The 17129-nt window shown below is 37.9% G+C and overlaps 1 pseudogene; it reads right to left on the reverse strand.

Moving 5' to 3' along the window:
- Nucleotides 1-15225, reverse strand: part of LOC107719183 (protein shisa-9B-like) — a 36034-nt pseudogene extending 20809 nt beyond the window's left edge.
- Between the last annotated feature and the right edge of the window lie 1904 nt (nucleotides 15226-17129).

Below are 17129 nucleotides of genomic sequence, written 5' to 3' on the forward strand. Positions count from 1 at the left end.
TTTCTGCAACACCGTTTTTACGTACCTTACTGCACGTTTCGCCGCAGTTTCAAAGAGAAATGTCCACTGAGTGGCGCTAAAACACGGGTTCAATACGTCAACCCTGGCACGTTTTTATTACGTTGATATAGGTACGTATTGCTGTGTTTTTATTGCGTTTCTTCAGGTACGTATTGCGGCGATTCAGAATTCAAATATCCGGGGACTGTCGCTAAAAGTTAATGCTCTGTCGTGTTGGAAATATGCCCTATACCAAACCCAACCCTAAACCTACCCGATAGTGTTAACAAATGCAAAACTGATATAAAAACAAATTTTTTGATGCAACCGTGCCATTTTAACTTCCTTATATGCAGATTTGAACTGTTTTGTTGAACCGTAGTTACACGGGATTCGAAACGGAGCTCCTCACCTCTCAAGTACGTCTCCGTACTCCGTGAGCTACCGAACAAACCTATTGTCTATGAAAACCCATTGATATGAAGCTGGATATGTGCGGTGCTAACATTCAAAAGCATCAGTTTTCAAATCTCCCAGCATATTAAAAATGTTTTGAAGTCACAACATAATACTCTTCAAGTAATTGTGCGAAAATTACGCTTTATTAATCGAAACTCTGTAAATCATACTTTGTGTGAAAATAATTTAAAAGGTGTCGGAGTTTTACTGCATCTAGTGTTCATTTCATTTGGAAACTGCAGTGATATGTACTTATTGGTACGTATTTCGCGTCTCGCGAAAAAGTGCCCCCAGGTACGTTTTTGCCATGAGACCGGGTAGCAATAAACAGGCTGTTTTTTGCTGCCATGCCTTTAAGAAACGCCTCTTTGCATGTGGAATCATTAGTTACAGTTTGCTGCTCTTTTGCCTGGGATGCAGCTTTGCTAATGGGTCAAATATAGTTTTTAACTTTTCTAATATCTCAATACCAGCTTCTTCCCAAAACCTGCATCACATGATGTGACAGGATCACAAAATAATCTGCACTGATAATACTATTGTCACGTTACGCTGCTGCGGGAAGAACGTAGGAGACACGGAGTAGAATTCACAGTCTTTAAAGACGAAAATGGGATAATCCACAATAGGAGCTGGGCAAACACATGTAGAAACAAGTAGACCTGACAAACACAAACTGAACAGACTAGGACTTTTAAACACAGGGCAATCCGCAATCAAAAATAAAAAAATTTGGGAAAAGGTCATTGAATCACTATCCGTCACTATGGGATGTCACATCCCAATTTCTCCATCACTTTGTTTACTAGGCGATATATCCATAATCAATTTAGACAATATAAACAGTCAGTTACTCCTAGTGGCACTAGCTATCGCCAAGAAAAATATCCTCATGAACTGGAAATCAAGAAATTCCATACATATTGCATCCTGGAAAAATCTACTAATTGACTGTATCTCGATGGAAAGTCTATCCAGTTCATCTCATAGTAATACAGTAGAATTACACCCCTTCTGGTCATCTCTCATTACCTTCCAGCAGTCATAAATCTGTTGACCTTCTTTGTCTGAGACCAACCACAACAACGCATCTCCACCTAAACTACTACTTGTACTTAATTTGAATATCAGTCTTTGAAAGTTTTGGGGAAGGGTGGAGGACAACATCGATAAGAAAACACTGTTAAGAAAGGGTTTAGGAAAAGGTTAACCTATACTCTTGTGTGTGTGTGTGTGTGTGTGTGTGTGAATGTGTATATATGTATATGTGTCTATATATATATATATATGTGTATGTATGTGTGTGTGTATGTATGTATATATATTTTTTTTTTATATAAGTACTGTAAAAATGGGGCTGCTCTGAATACAAAGTCTAAAATGTTTGTTGTTTTATCAGAAGAAACATGACAGAGGCTGTAGCGTTTGCAGTCGGCTTAAAAAGATGGATAAAAGACTTAAAAACAACTCAGACTGTGTTTGTGAAACATTCAGTGTAATACCGAGAAAAATGACGATGGGAATCACATTCATGTTGCTGATTGGCTGAGACTGGTCTGTATCTGGTGAGGTGGAGTTGTAATACGGGTGGGTGGATGTAAGGTGGGGCTTGGGATGGGTCCCTGGCCTGGGCTGCACTACACGTCTCATTGTTTTAATGCATTACAAAGTAGCTGAGACATATATACAACACACACGCACACACACACACACACACACACACAAACATACACAGGGTAAGTGTGCCGTGTGGGTGGGCTGGGTCCCTGACCTGGGCTGCACTACACATCTCACTTTTTTAATGCATCACAAACTAGCTGAGACATATACACATCTACACATTAAAAACATAAATAAAAAAAATAGACATATAAGGTAAATGGGGCATGTAGATAGTGGCCAGGGATGGCTGGTGTTTTGGGGGATGGGGGCTTTGGGCCCTGTTGCCCCACAGCATCTTTCCCTAGCACTCCCGTTGTGGCGTGACATGGGCTGGGGATTAAGTTATGGTATGTTGTAGCCACTGCGGGATTAGAGGCAACCTCAATAATTATTAAATATTTATTAATTTATAACTTAATATTATTATTATTAATATTATTATTATTACTTGCCCTCTTCATTGTCCTCCACCCTTTCCCAGTCTTAATGAAATTATTATTATTATTATTATTATTATTATGGTTATTATTAATATTGTTGCTAATAACATTTGTTGTCTTTTTTTTCTTCATTTTTAAACTTATACTACTTATATATGTTAGGCCTATTAATCTGTTAAGATAATATTTCATTTGTATGCTTCCTCCCCCAGCTCTAGACACAATGTCACACGCACGCACACGCGCACACACACGCACATGCACACGCATGTGTGTGTGTGTGTGTGTGTGTGTAATAACATCGTAAATCTAGCATTTTTCCATTCATTTTTAAATGACATAGAACTGGTTAATGTGAGTGTATCTAATACAAAGTCTGAGGGAGTGACAGCAAATTTGACAGCTTTTTTTTTTCTTTTGAACAATGTAATTGATCTCTCAGTATTTGTTCCTCTTTTGGAAAGTCACAGAAATGCTATCATGGATTGTTTCTTTTGCTTTTGGGGCAAATGAGAACACGATGTGAAAAGGGTCCATACTACTATACTACTATAGTGGCCACGATTTAACTAAAACTATGATGCATTGATAAAATGTGGCCATGAATTAATATGTCATGGGAACGAATTCTTAATTTGCATCCATGATATATTTTTTTTCCACATGTCATGTGCAGGCTTCCGTACCAAACAAACTGATAGTATAAGACTGAAATGAGCAGGGATCTTAAATAAACTAACAAGATCCTCTTTTCTAACCAGCCACTCTTTGGCTTTATCAGAAGGCTATGCAGAACTGTAGGTGCTACACACTATCCATCCTGCTTATATTATGTCACTATAACTTCACAAACCAAGCTTACAAGCTACAGAGAGTTGTTTCTCCTGCCAGGACATGCAACAAGAACGAGCGCAACTGACAATGGAGGGTGACGAGCCTTACACTGTAAATTGATGAGTTGATTTATCCACATTCTAATAGCGCCTCTGGTCTTGTAGCTTTTTAGATGGACGGCAAGGCTTTGTAGGTTGGGCAGAATCTGCGATCTTTGTCCCAGTTCATTTGCTGGCTTCCATGGCAGCAATATGCTGTGTTTTTTGCCTATTGGCAACCCGAGGATTTGAAATATTATTGGATAAACTGGCAATGGGCGGAATCTCATAGATCAAAACAAAAGCAGACATTCCGACACAGAACGCAAATTTCAAAGAAAAACTGGCTGTTTTTTGGAGAATAAAGTATGAACTTAGCATGATTCCGAAATATCTGCAAACCTATTATGGTATTTTATGCTATAACACAGTCAAAAAATTACATACAGCACATTTAAAAGATCAAATTGTATTCCTCATAATGTGACCCCTTTAACATGAAGTGGGCAACTGCTCCTCTACAATCATCTATGGCCGTTTTCAGCGCAATCTGTGGGAGTGTTTGACTGATGGTGGGATGTATGAAGGTCTGAAGCAATCCACCCCCTATTGTGACATAGCTCTCAAAGAGCCAATTTGGGCCTGATAAAAAAGCAGTCTTTCTCAGCTCTCATCTTCTCAACAGTTGCTTTAGCAGTGTGAGTTCCATGCCCCCCCTCTGACGAGTCAGACGCGCGATTTATGTCACAGCTCCAATCGGGGATTATTTATATTTTTTGCTTGTTTTTTATGGTGTGCATTTTTTTTTCTAATTATAATGTGTTAACTTGGAGCCTATGCGATCTGAGAAGTCCACACCATTGCTTGCCAGTCATCGCAGCCGTCCCCGGATGCCGTTGATTTACATAGCCACCTATCTGTCAGCACGTCGACTGGCAGGAAATTAACTGATAATTACTGGAGGGGGGAGGGGGGCATTAGAGGGAAGAGGGAACTCTGTTTAAGATGCGATAATTGATCTGACTGCCCGGGCTCTACTTGTCCCTGCCTAAATTCATTAAAATCAATAACAGTAATTTCAGCTGCACTCTCAAACCCTCCCCTAACATATTTTAGTCAGCGTTTAGCACCATTACGAGAGACTACAATGAATAAACTGCTAAGTAGAAGAGTGGCCACTCATTTCTCAGCCATGTTCACTTCACTGCATTACAAAATATTACTATAGTATAGTAGTCAGAGGGTGGTACCATGGTATTTTGATATACAGTGGAGTCCAAAAGACTGAAACAACTGGCAGAAATGCTTCCCTTTTGCATTTAATGATTTTTTCTTTGAAAAACAGAACTACATGAATGAATGAATGAATGAATGAATATGAAATTTATCAAATTCCCAAAACCTTCTTTTTATTCCAAGGTATAAATAAAATTTCCAATCCCAGATTTTCAATGTGAGAAACATCAGAAAGGGAAGCACTGATAATAAAATTCTGGCCAATACCAGTAAGCCGATAATTATTTTCATGCTCTGGATGATAACCAGTCATTTTAAAAGCTTTAGCTATTTTAACATTATAATGCACAGTATGAAAATTTCACATTAACTTTGACCATGGTACTTTGATATAGAGAACTCTAGCACAAAATTAGCACAAAATTATTTTCTATTAATGATTTTTTTTCTTCATTACAAACTATCTTATCAGCATAACAGCTTCTGTGAAAAAAATTAACAAAAAAAAAGAAATTTGCCACCACCCCAAAAAATGTAAATGAGTGTTAAATAATGTTAAAAGTAAAATTTGACTGTAAAAATCTGAGAAATGAGCATTATTACATATCCAATATCAGTCAATAAATTAAAATAAAAAAAATACCAGATGAGCAATCTGGTATAGATATATTGTCCATCCCTAGTCTCAGACTTTCAGTATCCAAAAACCACCATCTCCTCACATTTTTTGGCAAATATTTAGGAAAAGTTTGTGATATGCTGAAACTACGTGAAAAGTAACTGTCATATTGAGACTGATGTGTGGACGAATTTACGAGCAGGTCATTATTTCCCATCATGCAAAATGGCCAATCACAAGCAACATTTATGCATCTGGCACAACACCCTTCTGATCCCATTATGATGGTTTATTTTGCCTTTTTTTTCAGTTCAGCTGTATTTTTCAATAAATTAAAATTAAAAAAATACCAGATGAGCAATCTGGTATAGATATATTGTCCATCCCTAGTCTCAGACTTTCAGTATCCAAAAACCACCATCTCCTCACTGCTCTCCTAGTGACACATTTTTTGGCAAATATTTAGGAAAAGTTTGTGATATGCTGAAACTACGTGAAAAGTAACTGTCATATTGAGACTGATGTGTGGACGAATTTACGAGCAGGTCATTATTTCCCATCATGCAAAATGGCCAATCACTAGCAACATTTATGCATCTGGCACAACACCCTTCTGATCCCATTATGATGGTTTATTTTGCCTTTTTTTTCAGTTCAGCTGTATTTTTCACGAAGAAGAAAAACAATGGTCAGCAAAATCTTACACCATCTCCATGGAAACAAGCAGTGCAGCAAACCAGGTAAAGCTGTCTGTGTAACTAAACCACAGCCGAACTCAAGGACTTTTGACAGGAATATTCACTCCTGGTAAAATGTCTTTTGTTGTGTTTCTCTACTGTATGCACACAGAACGCATAGCATTATTATAATCTGGATTCATCAGCAATGACTTAACTTAGCTGCAGTCTTACGAACTCCACACAGTACTGCATTTTGATTCATCTTCATGCCGCTTTCACCTCTAACAGTTATTTAGTCCTTTAAGCTCGCTAAAAACTGCTCTAAGCTGTTCTGATGTATAAACAGAAGACTGAGAGTTGATTAGGTTAACTGGCATAGTAATGAGTCACCGTTAGTTTCTTTGCCCAGCGGAGTCTGAGTTTAAGCAGATTCTCATGAGTAAAACTGTGCTGTACAAACACTGGCTCAGGGGGTGAATTAATTATATATCATTGCTTTCACCTGTTTAAATAAAAACAGCCTCTCATCTTGTGCTGGTAAATGTTTGGACCAGAGCTTTACAGCAGAACTCTGTGCATCCCAGACTTATTGTGCAGGTTAGATCTGTATGGTAATGGAAATTGTAGTGGTTGGGCAGTAAATACATAAAGCAGTCAAGTCAAACCAAGTTTCTTGTGCTTGATTAACTCGGATTGCTGGACCGGGACTATGAATTGCATTCCAGCGACTGATTTACTCATGCTAATTCTCTGTTTGTCCAGCCACTAGATGACTCAGTTTTGAGAATACGGATGTAATTCAAGTCTGTGTGTTGTAGAAGCAAGGTATTTTTGGGCTTTTGCCTCATTATTAGATACAGTTGAGAGTGACAGGATTTTTTTTTTTGGCTGTGAGACAGTCTGAGGAGGAGGAGATAGACCATTCATAGAAAGATAGGTCCTGCTTTTCAATTAAATTAACCAGTCGCTTTATTACTAACGGCATCGTCCAGGGAGTAAAGATTTGGCTAGATTCGGCTGTTTAACTACAGCGCTATGTGTACAAAAAGCATCTTTCTTCTTTGATGGCAAAAACATAGCACTATTGTGATATCCTAAATCAAAAGAGTTTGTCTTAACCACTCAGCACTATGCTAAGCTAGTAGGCTAAGCGGTTAGCTTGCTAACTGAAGGTTAACTGAAAACAAAAAGACAGGGGCTGTGTCCGAAATCGCCCCCTATACCCTTAAATAGGGCACTATTTGAGGGAACAGCCATTTTTAGTGGTGTCCGAAACCATAGTGGACGTTCTCGAGTGCACTCATTCAATCCCACAATGCACTGCAAAAACGAGTGTACAACTGGTGCACGCTCAACGGCTAGAGAATGCCCATAATGCACCGTGAGAGTCACGCGCCGAATGAATTCCCGCATCTCGCCAGAAGATGGCGCCCGCAGCTGAATAATCAATCCGTTCATTTTTACAAAGCGCTCATCCATGGCGTACAGCATAATGTACAACACGGGTATAAATTCATTGTAAATTGATTATTAAATTGTTTGATTAGGGTTTATACATAATTTCCGTGACAGAGTTCAAGATAAATCCTTTAATCTTACTACTGGAGCTGCTAGTTTGCTAGTTTCAAATGATTAATAAACAGCAAGCACAAACTATGCAAAAGCGGCATTCCTTCCGGTGCACTCAGTGTCCGAATTCACTAGTTTTCATTCACTCCTTCTAGTGAACTGAATTAGTGACCTAATGTAGTGAATAGTGAATGAGGGTATAGGGGGCGATTTCGGACACAGCCAGGGAAATATTTTATTTCACAATTTTTAGCTCTGGTGACATTAATGAAGATATATTCATGATTAAGAACAATACACCGTACATATTAGCATAGAGAACACAGTAGCATAATCAATCTGAAGAATACAGTTTATTAGCCTGACTTGTGCTAAAGATGGTTGGAGAATTACTAAAAAAAATAGCTACCCTATTTAAAAATAGCTATACCTAGCTAAAAAAAATAATGTTTTAGGAAGAATAAGAAAAAAATTCCTACTGTTCAAAAGTTTGGGGTCAGTATCAGTATATATTCAGCAAGGATTAAATTAATTTACTAAAAGTGACAGTAAAGATATTTATAATATCACAAAATATTTCTATTTCAAATAAATGCTGTTCTTTTGAACTTTCTATTCATCAAAATGTCACTGTTTCCACACAAAAAAAAAAATGTTAAGCAACAACTGTTTTTGATAATAATATGTTTCAGCATTGATAATAATAGGAAATGTTTCTTGAGTAGCAAATCAAACTGTTAGTATGATTTCTGAAGGATCATGTGACACTGAAGACTGGAGTAATGATGCTGAAAATTCAGCTTTGCCATCACAGAAATAAATGACATTTTAAAGGGGTCATATGATGCGATTTCAATTTTTCCTTTCTCCTTGGAGTGTTACAAGCTCTTGGTGCATAAAGAAGATGCGTTGTTTTATATTGTAATAATATTTAAGCATTGATTGATTGATTGATTGATTGATTGACTGATTGATTTTTACTGTATTCTTTATCAGATAAATGCACCTTTGGGGAGCAATAAAAACAAACAAACAAAAAAAATCATTTTGACCCCAAACTTTTGTATATTGGTGTATATTAATGGCCAAAGCTAAACTTGTCACCCACATGGGCACCACAGCGCAACAGCTCTGTCACTAGTTTCTACTTCACTCTTCTCACCTTTCATGAATGACATGGCTCTCAACTTTGCTCTGCTTTGCTTCATATGTGTAACCTTTTTTTAACACAACAAGGCCAAGCCAGACCCTGTCCCAGTGTGGCACCAGTCAGCACTTCTTGAATAAACACTTTAATGGGTTTGTGGCCGCAGAGCCCTGAATATGAGCAGGCCGGTGGATTGGACTGCTTTCCTTGTTTTGTACAGTGAGATGTCTGATCTCCCTGCAGATGTCCCTTCTCTCATAATGTTATTTCTCCCCTGCGTCGGTACTACAGACAGCTCTTTAGAGGAGCAACACCTGCATGTCGTTCCGCTCTGCTCCGTTGCACTTTCAGCAGCAAGCGCAATCACTCAGCCAGCCTGTTAACATACATTCCCCATTGCCTCTCAAGTGTTGTTGTAGAAAAAACATGGGTGTACACTACAGATTTCACTCTCTTGCTCAGAGCAGACAGCTATCTTTAAGTGCTCGATTTGTTTTCTTTCCATGAAATCCCTTTCTTCCATCTCAGAGAATGAGCAGAGACCAGTGGAAAAAGTCAAGCTTGCATCTTGTATTGTGATAAGAGCCGAATATCAACAAAGCACTTTTCACTTCCACCTAAATTCAGAAATTACTCTCCCTGTCCACATTTAAAGTGATGATGGCATCACTGAGTTCAATGATGAACTGTCTTTAACTGAAAATTGAGTGTTTACTATTGTCATTTTGCATTATTGACACACTGTTTTCCTAATTAATGCTGTACAGTTGCTTTGACACAATCTGTATTGTTAAAAGCGCTATATAAATAAAGGTGACTTGACTTGACTTGACTTGACTTAAAGGAATAGTTCACCCAAAAATGAAAACTCACCCTCAGGCCATCCAAGATGTAGATAAGTTAGTTTCTTCGAAAAACAGATTTGCTCAGCAATGGATCCTCTATTGAATGGGTGCCGTCAGAATGAGAGTCCAAAGCAAGCTCATCTTCATCAAAGTTGGCCTGAGGGTGAGTACACTTTCAGCCAATTTTCATTTTTGGTTGCACTATTCTTTTAAAGTAACAGCTGTCAGGCCACTGAATTACAATATGGTAAAATAAAAGCCAGCAGACTTTGTGCAGCAATTTAGTTACATAAACATGCCTTACCCTGCACGCCAGAGTGTGCACGCCAAAGTGTTTGCATGAAACACACAGGCTATAAAAAGAGCATACGACATCTGCTTCAACTGCTTTTCTGACTTTCATTAGGAGGCCATCAAATAAAGTGTAACCGTTTGACTCGACGCGAGGCATATTGATCTAAACAACTGGGAAACAGATCGGGAAACCGTCAGCACCATGGCAACACTGTGACATGCCACAAGACAATGTTAGTAAATCAGTGCTGTCTGGTGGGTTGAACTTTATTCAATTAGACTTCCTAGCTTGTAATATTTCATTTTAATCATTATTTATGGAGGAAGCCTTACTGTGATTGTTTTTCATGCCAGATATCTTTTGGCAAATGGCATATTCACATTGACTTGCAAAGCAATGTTTAATAATTTTTGCCTCGGCTAAACACAAATTTTCATGAAAACATTATTTTATTCGGCAAATTCATTAGGTCTATCCTTATAGTAGATACAGTTTCAGACAAAATAGACTGCTGCATTTCAACAAAAATATAAATCTGCTATAGGAGCAATACAGTAATATGGCGAACAGCTGTTTCACATCATAACTGTTACTATATAATGAATTGTTATTTATATTGACCAATCGGAAGCCAGGACCAGAAATAGGCATTTTATAATATATTGTATTGACCAATCAGCATCCAAAATCAGAACTACCCCTTTTTTATAATATGTTGTATTGACCAATCAGCATCCAAGCTAAGAACTAACCATTTTATAATATTCCATATTGAGCAATCAGTATCCAGAAACATAAGTATCCATTTTTATGTATCCCAGAGGTGTAAAGAGTACCTAAAAACCATACTTGAGTAAAAGTACAGATACCTTACAGTGAAAATTACTCCACTACACGTTACAAGTCACCAATTCCAAAACAACTTGAGTAAATGTCTTAGAGTATCTGATTTTACTCCAATACTTTACACCTCTGATGTATCCAATATTAACCAATCAGCATCCAAGATCAGAACTGTCTGTTTTAAAATATTTTGTATTGACCAGTAAGCATCCAGGACTAGAACTATGCATTTTATAATAAATTTGATTGACAAGTCAGCATCCAGGACAAGAATCATCTGTTTTATAATATTCATATTGACCAATCAGCATCCAAGACAAGAACTATCCATTTGATAATACACTGTATTGACCAATCAGCATCCATGACTAGCTGTTATAATACTCTGTATAGACCGCATTTAGCACCGGAACTATATATTTTATGATATATCATATTAACCAATCAGCATCCAGGACCAGAACTATCTATTTAATTATATTCCTAAGTGATTATTTTACAACAGCTTTATGTTTTAGAATATATGAACTGACCAATCAGCACCCAGTATCAGAACTATCCATTTTATAAAATAAATGAGAACACTTGCCAAAGTAAACAGGGTATTTTTAAAGTGATAATTCGCTAGTTCTCATATTTTCCTGCACATTTGTATTATTTGCATGAAATAACAGCATGAGTGAGGTGAAAAGAGAGAAGCGAGACAGATAGAGTTGTGTGTGTGAGAGAGTGTGTGTGCTTGCTGTGTGTGTTAGTCAGCCACTTAGCCTGTGGTAATTACTATCTCAGCATGTTAAATGATCACTATAGATGCAAGTGCTACTGCAGCCCACCGGACACGCCAAAAATGGGCTTCTGTAACGACTTCCCCTGTTCTCAGTAGGAGTCGAATCAAGCAGGCGAATACATTTACTGATGAATAGCCATAGGACCTCACAGCTGCTTCTCTGGGGTGAAGAAGATGCATCTGCTACTATTGGATTGTCACAGCGGAGAGTGTTTTCCAGAACGAGCTAAACTGAGCTTTGAGTGACATGGATTCGACCTGTTGTGCGTGAGCTCTGATGGTAAGGAACAGATTTACTTACGCAGGTTGTTTCCTGTTGCTCTGGCCTGCATGTTCTCGTAGTGTTGTCCATGCGCCGCCAAGCTCTCCTCTCTCTCCACATGTTCTCCTGGAGCTGTCTGGCGCATCACCTGGGCCAGCGCTCTATGGAGAAAGGCTTTATTTACTCATCTTACAAAAAAACTGTTAATTCATGTAGAGCAATTCAATAAATATTTATACTGTTCATGACTGACATTCCCTCATCAAAATGGCCTTACGGTTTGTTCAGTAGATTATAGATAAATGTTGACAATTAAAACGATGCATTATATCAGACCAAAATGAAAGTCTGATAAAACATCTTGATGAGTAGTTTTCTTTCCTCTGTTGACATATTTTGTATTGAAACAGGAAAATAGTATCATTATTATTATTATTGAGGGACATTCTCATTCTAGAGAGCATTTAACAGGATAAAAATTTAGACACGCCCATTAGTGCAAGACGAAGATGAGTCATGAATATTTTTGTCTGATTTCTTATAAAATAAAATCTGTACATTTTGAAAACCCTGCGCTGTGCATAATTTGGAGTTCCTGGTAAAAATAAAAATGGATTTTTAAAAATTGCTTGTAAATCTAATCACTATTCTATATATAACCAAATCATGGATTCAGCCTTTTTTATTAGATCTGATAGACCACATTGATCTGAGCTCATAAACCTTTTTGAGTGAAAATTGCCAAAATTATCCACAAATTATGTTTCATTTGTGCATTATTTGTGGATAATTTTGGAAATGTTCACTCAAAATCTAAGAAGCGTAAGCTCAGATCAATGAGGTCTATCATCAACCATTTTAAAAAAGAAATACAAAAACTGTGCTAATTGAAAGAAAACAAGTTGATAAAAAAGTTTGAAACCAAGATTTGGTAATAATATAGCATAATTTTTTTAACAAATTGTGTAGGCCATTCATTCAACTAGCATTTTCAGAAAAAAACAAAACAAATCCTCTCTAGGTCAAAAAGACTAAAACACAACATGAGGGTTAAATTGTGTATATCTGCTAAAAACGGTATTTGTTAGTATTTAAGAGTGTACTGTCATATGTTTGACCTAAGAGACATTGTCTAAAAAGCTACAAAACCTTGATTTGGGTTTCACAGCCCAACCTTGTGTACATAAAACTGAGAGATTCATTCACACCAAAGCTTTGAAAGACCTTTTTGTAGAGCTACATTAAACTATCATGAAAATGGTGCAAGTCAGCATGGTGCAATATTCAAAAGGCACTCGATTAAAAGGGTGTAAATGGCTGGTTGTGGGTGGTGGGTGGGACACTATGGCCCATATGAGTTTTGATTATGTGTACGGGTTAGTCTAAATAGAGTGAAATGTCAGTGCACAAACAGAATGTCCTTGAAATATTAGCGCCATTAGACACAGATCAGTGTCCGTTATCCTACTAATGTCATGGACACCTCTCTACTGATGTTTAGATGAGTGAGTGTACGAGAGTGTTCGCTTCTTTGAAGTAGAGGCTTTTACAGACTAAATCTGTGCCTCACCATGGAGATAATTAGAGACTTACGGAGATGTTGATGAATGTTTAAAACACTGCTGATCAACAGATGATTTAGGCCTGAATGCTAGTCAGTATCTTTTGTAGTACATCTGCTTTCAGCTCTCTCTGATTATCTGCACTTTATCTTGAGTCTTCAGGGGAAAACATGTCTAGTCTTTAGTTATTAAAAGAAAGAAAACCCTTTTTCTTGATTTGAAGGAAGGTTACTTTGCACCACTTAAGTAGGCCTACTAAACCTTGAACCTCAAATAAATACCTGTCTGTTAAACTAAAGGAGCATTTTCTGGACTTCTGTACATGTCAGTGTTGTCAACTGCCTGAGTGATAAATAGATAGACAGGAAAATGAAGCCAGTAGAAGTTAGGAAAAACTAGCACAAGGTCATGGTGATAGATAGAGTTGTGTCAGTGTAATCCTTAAAAGTCTTGAGCTACGCTGAATGACCTCTCAGAGGAAAACTGTCAAGTTTAGATGTTGCTCATTGATAGCTTAGAAGACATAAGCATTCTCAGTTCTATTTCATAGTGATATCAATGTAAATAAACAAAACAAACAAATCGTATTAGGCCAGAATAAAATAGATACAAATGAGGTCATTGTTGACCTATATTGAGATTGTTGAGCTATAAAATCAGCAAACAGCATATCTCTGATATCTCAGGAAGGCTGTATTGACAAATAGTTGAGGCCATAATGAAGCATTTGATTGCAGACTTTTGATATCTTGCAAATTGCAGAACTGTTTGTGACATTGTAAGATCTTTTCTGAAACTCTGGAGTAGAAACAAGCAAGCGACTTACAGTAAGTAAACATCTCCAGCTGCTCTTTGTTAAATCGCATTGTTGTCTACAAATTATTGAGATATTAAGGAGATCTCATTTGTATTTTTTATTCCCCCTGGAATAAACTGCTCATGTCATACAACAATTTACAACAACTTCTTGAAATGATAAATAAAAATAGACACAAATACATATAGAGGTGTAAAATTACATGGATAACCTAGCCTATTTGGTTTTGGAAGAATTCGATTTTTTGAATCCCACTTTCTTTCATTCCCATTGGATAAAATCAGCTCCACAACAATAACGCAGACAGTTTACAATATCGTTTGAACTTCAACTTGAAAACATAAGTCACTTACCTCGACATGTTCTCTCTGTGAGGTCGATGCGCCTTCTCCAAGCCAAGTTTGGTGAATATCCCAACCAGCGCCATGATAGCAACTACTCCGCATATGATATACACAATCAAATTGGTTTTATCCTTAGTCGGATCGTGTTGATCCATCATCTTCGGCGGTGGTCTGCCCGTCATGGACCACGGCGGGGTGTCGTAGTTTTTGCAGGTGGTCTGATCTAATCTGGAGTTTTTAAACTCGCAGCAGAACCTGAAGCCACAGGTCCCGCAACAGAACAGGTAGCTACCAGTCCGACACACGAACGGAGGATCCCACTGACCCATCACATCATAATAGCCCCGACACCTGTCCTCCGTGTGAGGGGTCTCAGAGGGACCGTTCTGCCCGTCTCTGGAGTCGTTGGACCCCGACGCCGTCACCAAAACATCCAGGTTTTCCCCAGGTTCTCCTTCCGCGTCGCACACAAGAACTTTCATCAAAAAGTAACCTAGTAGTAAGCCAGTGCTTTTCATCCTGCGCTCTTCTCTCCTCTTCTTTGCCACGGCTGATCGGACGCTGAAAAACAGAGTTGGGTATCTTTGTCATGAAGTGTCAGCACGCATATCTCCATCAAGAACATCACCGCCATCCGAGATGATGCTCATGTTTAAAGATACTTGAGCGCCACGGTTGGTTTATGCAGGCTTTGAAGTATGCAAATGTTTGAATATATATGTAGATTTCTATCGTTCCAAGTGTGGCATTGCAATAAACACTACTGTGTTTTGTCTACTATTTTAGCCTATCCTAAACACCAGCGGTCTTGCGCACTCGGGTGCGTGGAGCGTCTGGAGCGCAATGAGCTGCGCTTGAACAGAGCGCTGAGTGAGACTGAATGCGTAATGATGAGAGAGGAGGAGGGGAGAGACCCAAGTATGGGCACATGGAAGTAACAAACGGATTGGGAGAAGGAGAGAGAGAGCGCGGAATGTGTGTCCATCAATATCAAGTCCTGTAATTCTCACATAAAGAACATGTTGCACGTAAAAATGTATGCGCAACTCATATGCCGCGGCTAATGCCAGCAGCATGCGAATTATACAATGTCTTGAACGAAATCGACTATTAAAATGTAATCAAATAAAATAACAAAATAAAATCAATTCACTTTTAAACGCTGAAGCAAATCGTTGGACCGCTTGCAAGTGAACTGAAAGGGAAAGCTGTTGTTAGGGTTACATCTTGTTACAAAAAAAATAAAAAATAAAAATAAATAAAACTTAAGTATTAATAACTTAAACTTTTATCTATGCTGAAATGTCTGGAACTTACATAGACTTCTATTTGTTTAAAAATATATGTAGGTTACTTTTACTTTTTGTTTCGGGTTTCTTAAGAGGGTTCAATGATTCGATTTCACTCAACAATATTTTAAATTCGGAGTGATGTTCAATGAGCGTTCACACTGTGTTTGGCAGGGACAAAGCCACATGATAGTATTTATTTTCGAGGACAGTTGGTGAATCAGCGACATGAGTGACCGACACTATAGAGATGAAAGTTGAGCAGATTCAACTTTATGCAAATGAGCAGATACATGATGCATCGACTACCAATGGGAGTGCAAAGTTGGACTCGAGAGTAGGAGTAGGAACACCAACCAGAAAGCAACGGCACAATAAACCTGCAAGAACTGCAGTTAAGGAAAGGTAAACTCAGGCACATCAGTAGGCCTGCACACTTTATTGATATATTGCTGTTGATATTTTAAAATCTTCCAATATTTTGGAAGTTGGCATATAAAATCAGTGGAGAGTGTCTTAATCATAAGGTGAAAGCATGTGTCTGGTGAATTTATTTTCAACTAATCATCTCTGTGCATGCTAGTTTTGATGGTGGTTGCATTTTAACAACATGAATGTAAAAATTAAACATTTTACATACTTGGACAATGAAATCGTGATTAATCGAACTGGATCAAAATATATAAGAAATATATTAAACTGGATAAAAATTGCATCAGCACAGCCTTAATATTCATTCAGCTCAAAGTTCACACTTTTGTCACATTGCACATGGTGTGTATAATCATGTATTTAGAGATGATAACATATTTAATATGATATGATATGATATATGATATGATATGATATGCAGGGCCGCATTAACCATTGTGCTAGGCGGGGCTGAAGCCCCGGGGCCCGAGCAAGGAGGGAGCCCGTGATTGGCTGTGGAGTAGATTGACAGACATTGGTAGCGCCGATCGCCAAAACCCCACCACGCCTCTCACTTTTTATCGCTATTATTTAGTGGAGTTTTTCCGTAAATTCCATGCATTACCATTAGAGATTAAAACGTCACATTTGAATTTGGTTTACCAATCAAATGCTTTCATTCTATATGTTACTTTTGAACGAACTGTGCACGTAGCCTATCAGGTGATCGCTGCGCCTAATGTCTGCATTCACCTCTCTTCACTTCATTCTGGTGTAATCTAGAAATGGTCATGCAAAGAACAATCTTCGATAAGTAAAAATGTCAACTATTATTAAAAAAAAAAATAGTGAGAGAAAAAAATGAGGAGAGAGGGGAAAACATGAGTTAGTCACTAAAATCCACAGCTAGTTTATATTAGGCTACTAAAGCTGATGATGGAGTGGGAGTTGTGGAACAGCAAATGGACCGGACACATGGAGCAGATAAAA

Source organism: Sinocyclocheilus rhinocerous, unplaced genomic scaffold (assembly GCF_001515625.1).
Source record: "Sinocyclocheilus rhinocerous isolate Xijiao unplaced genomic scaffold, SAMN03320098_v1.1 scaffold2982, whole genome shotgun sequence".
NCBI lineage: Eukaryota > Metazoa > Chordata > Actinopteri > Cypriniformes > Cyprinidae > Sinocyclocheilus > Sinocyclocheilus rhinocerous.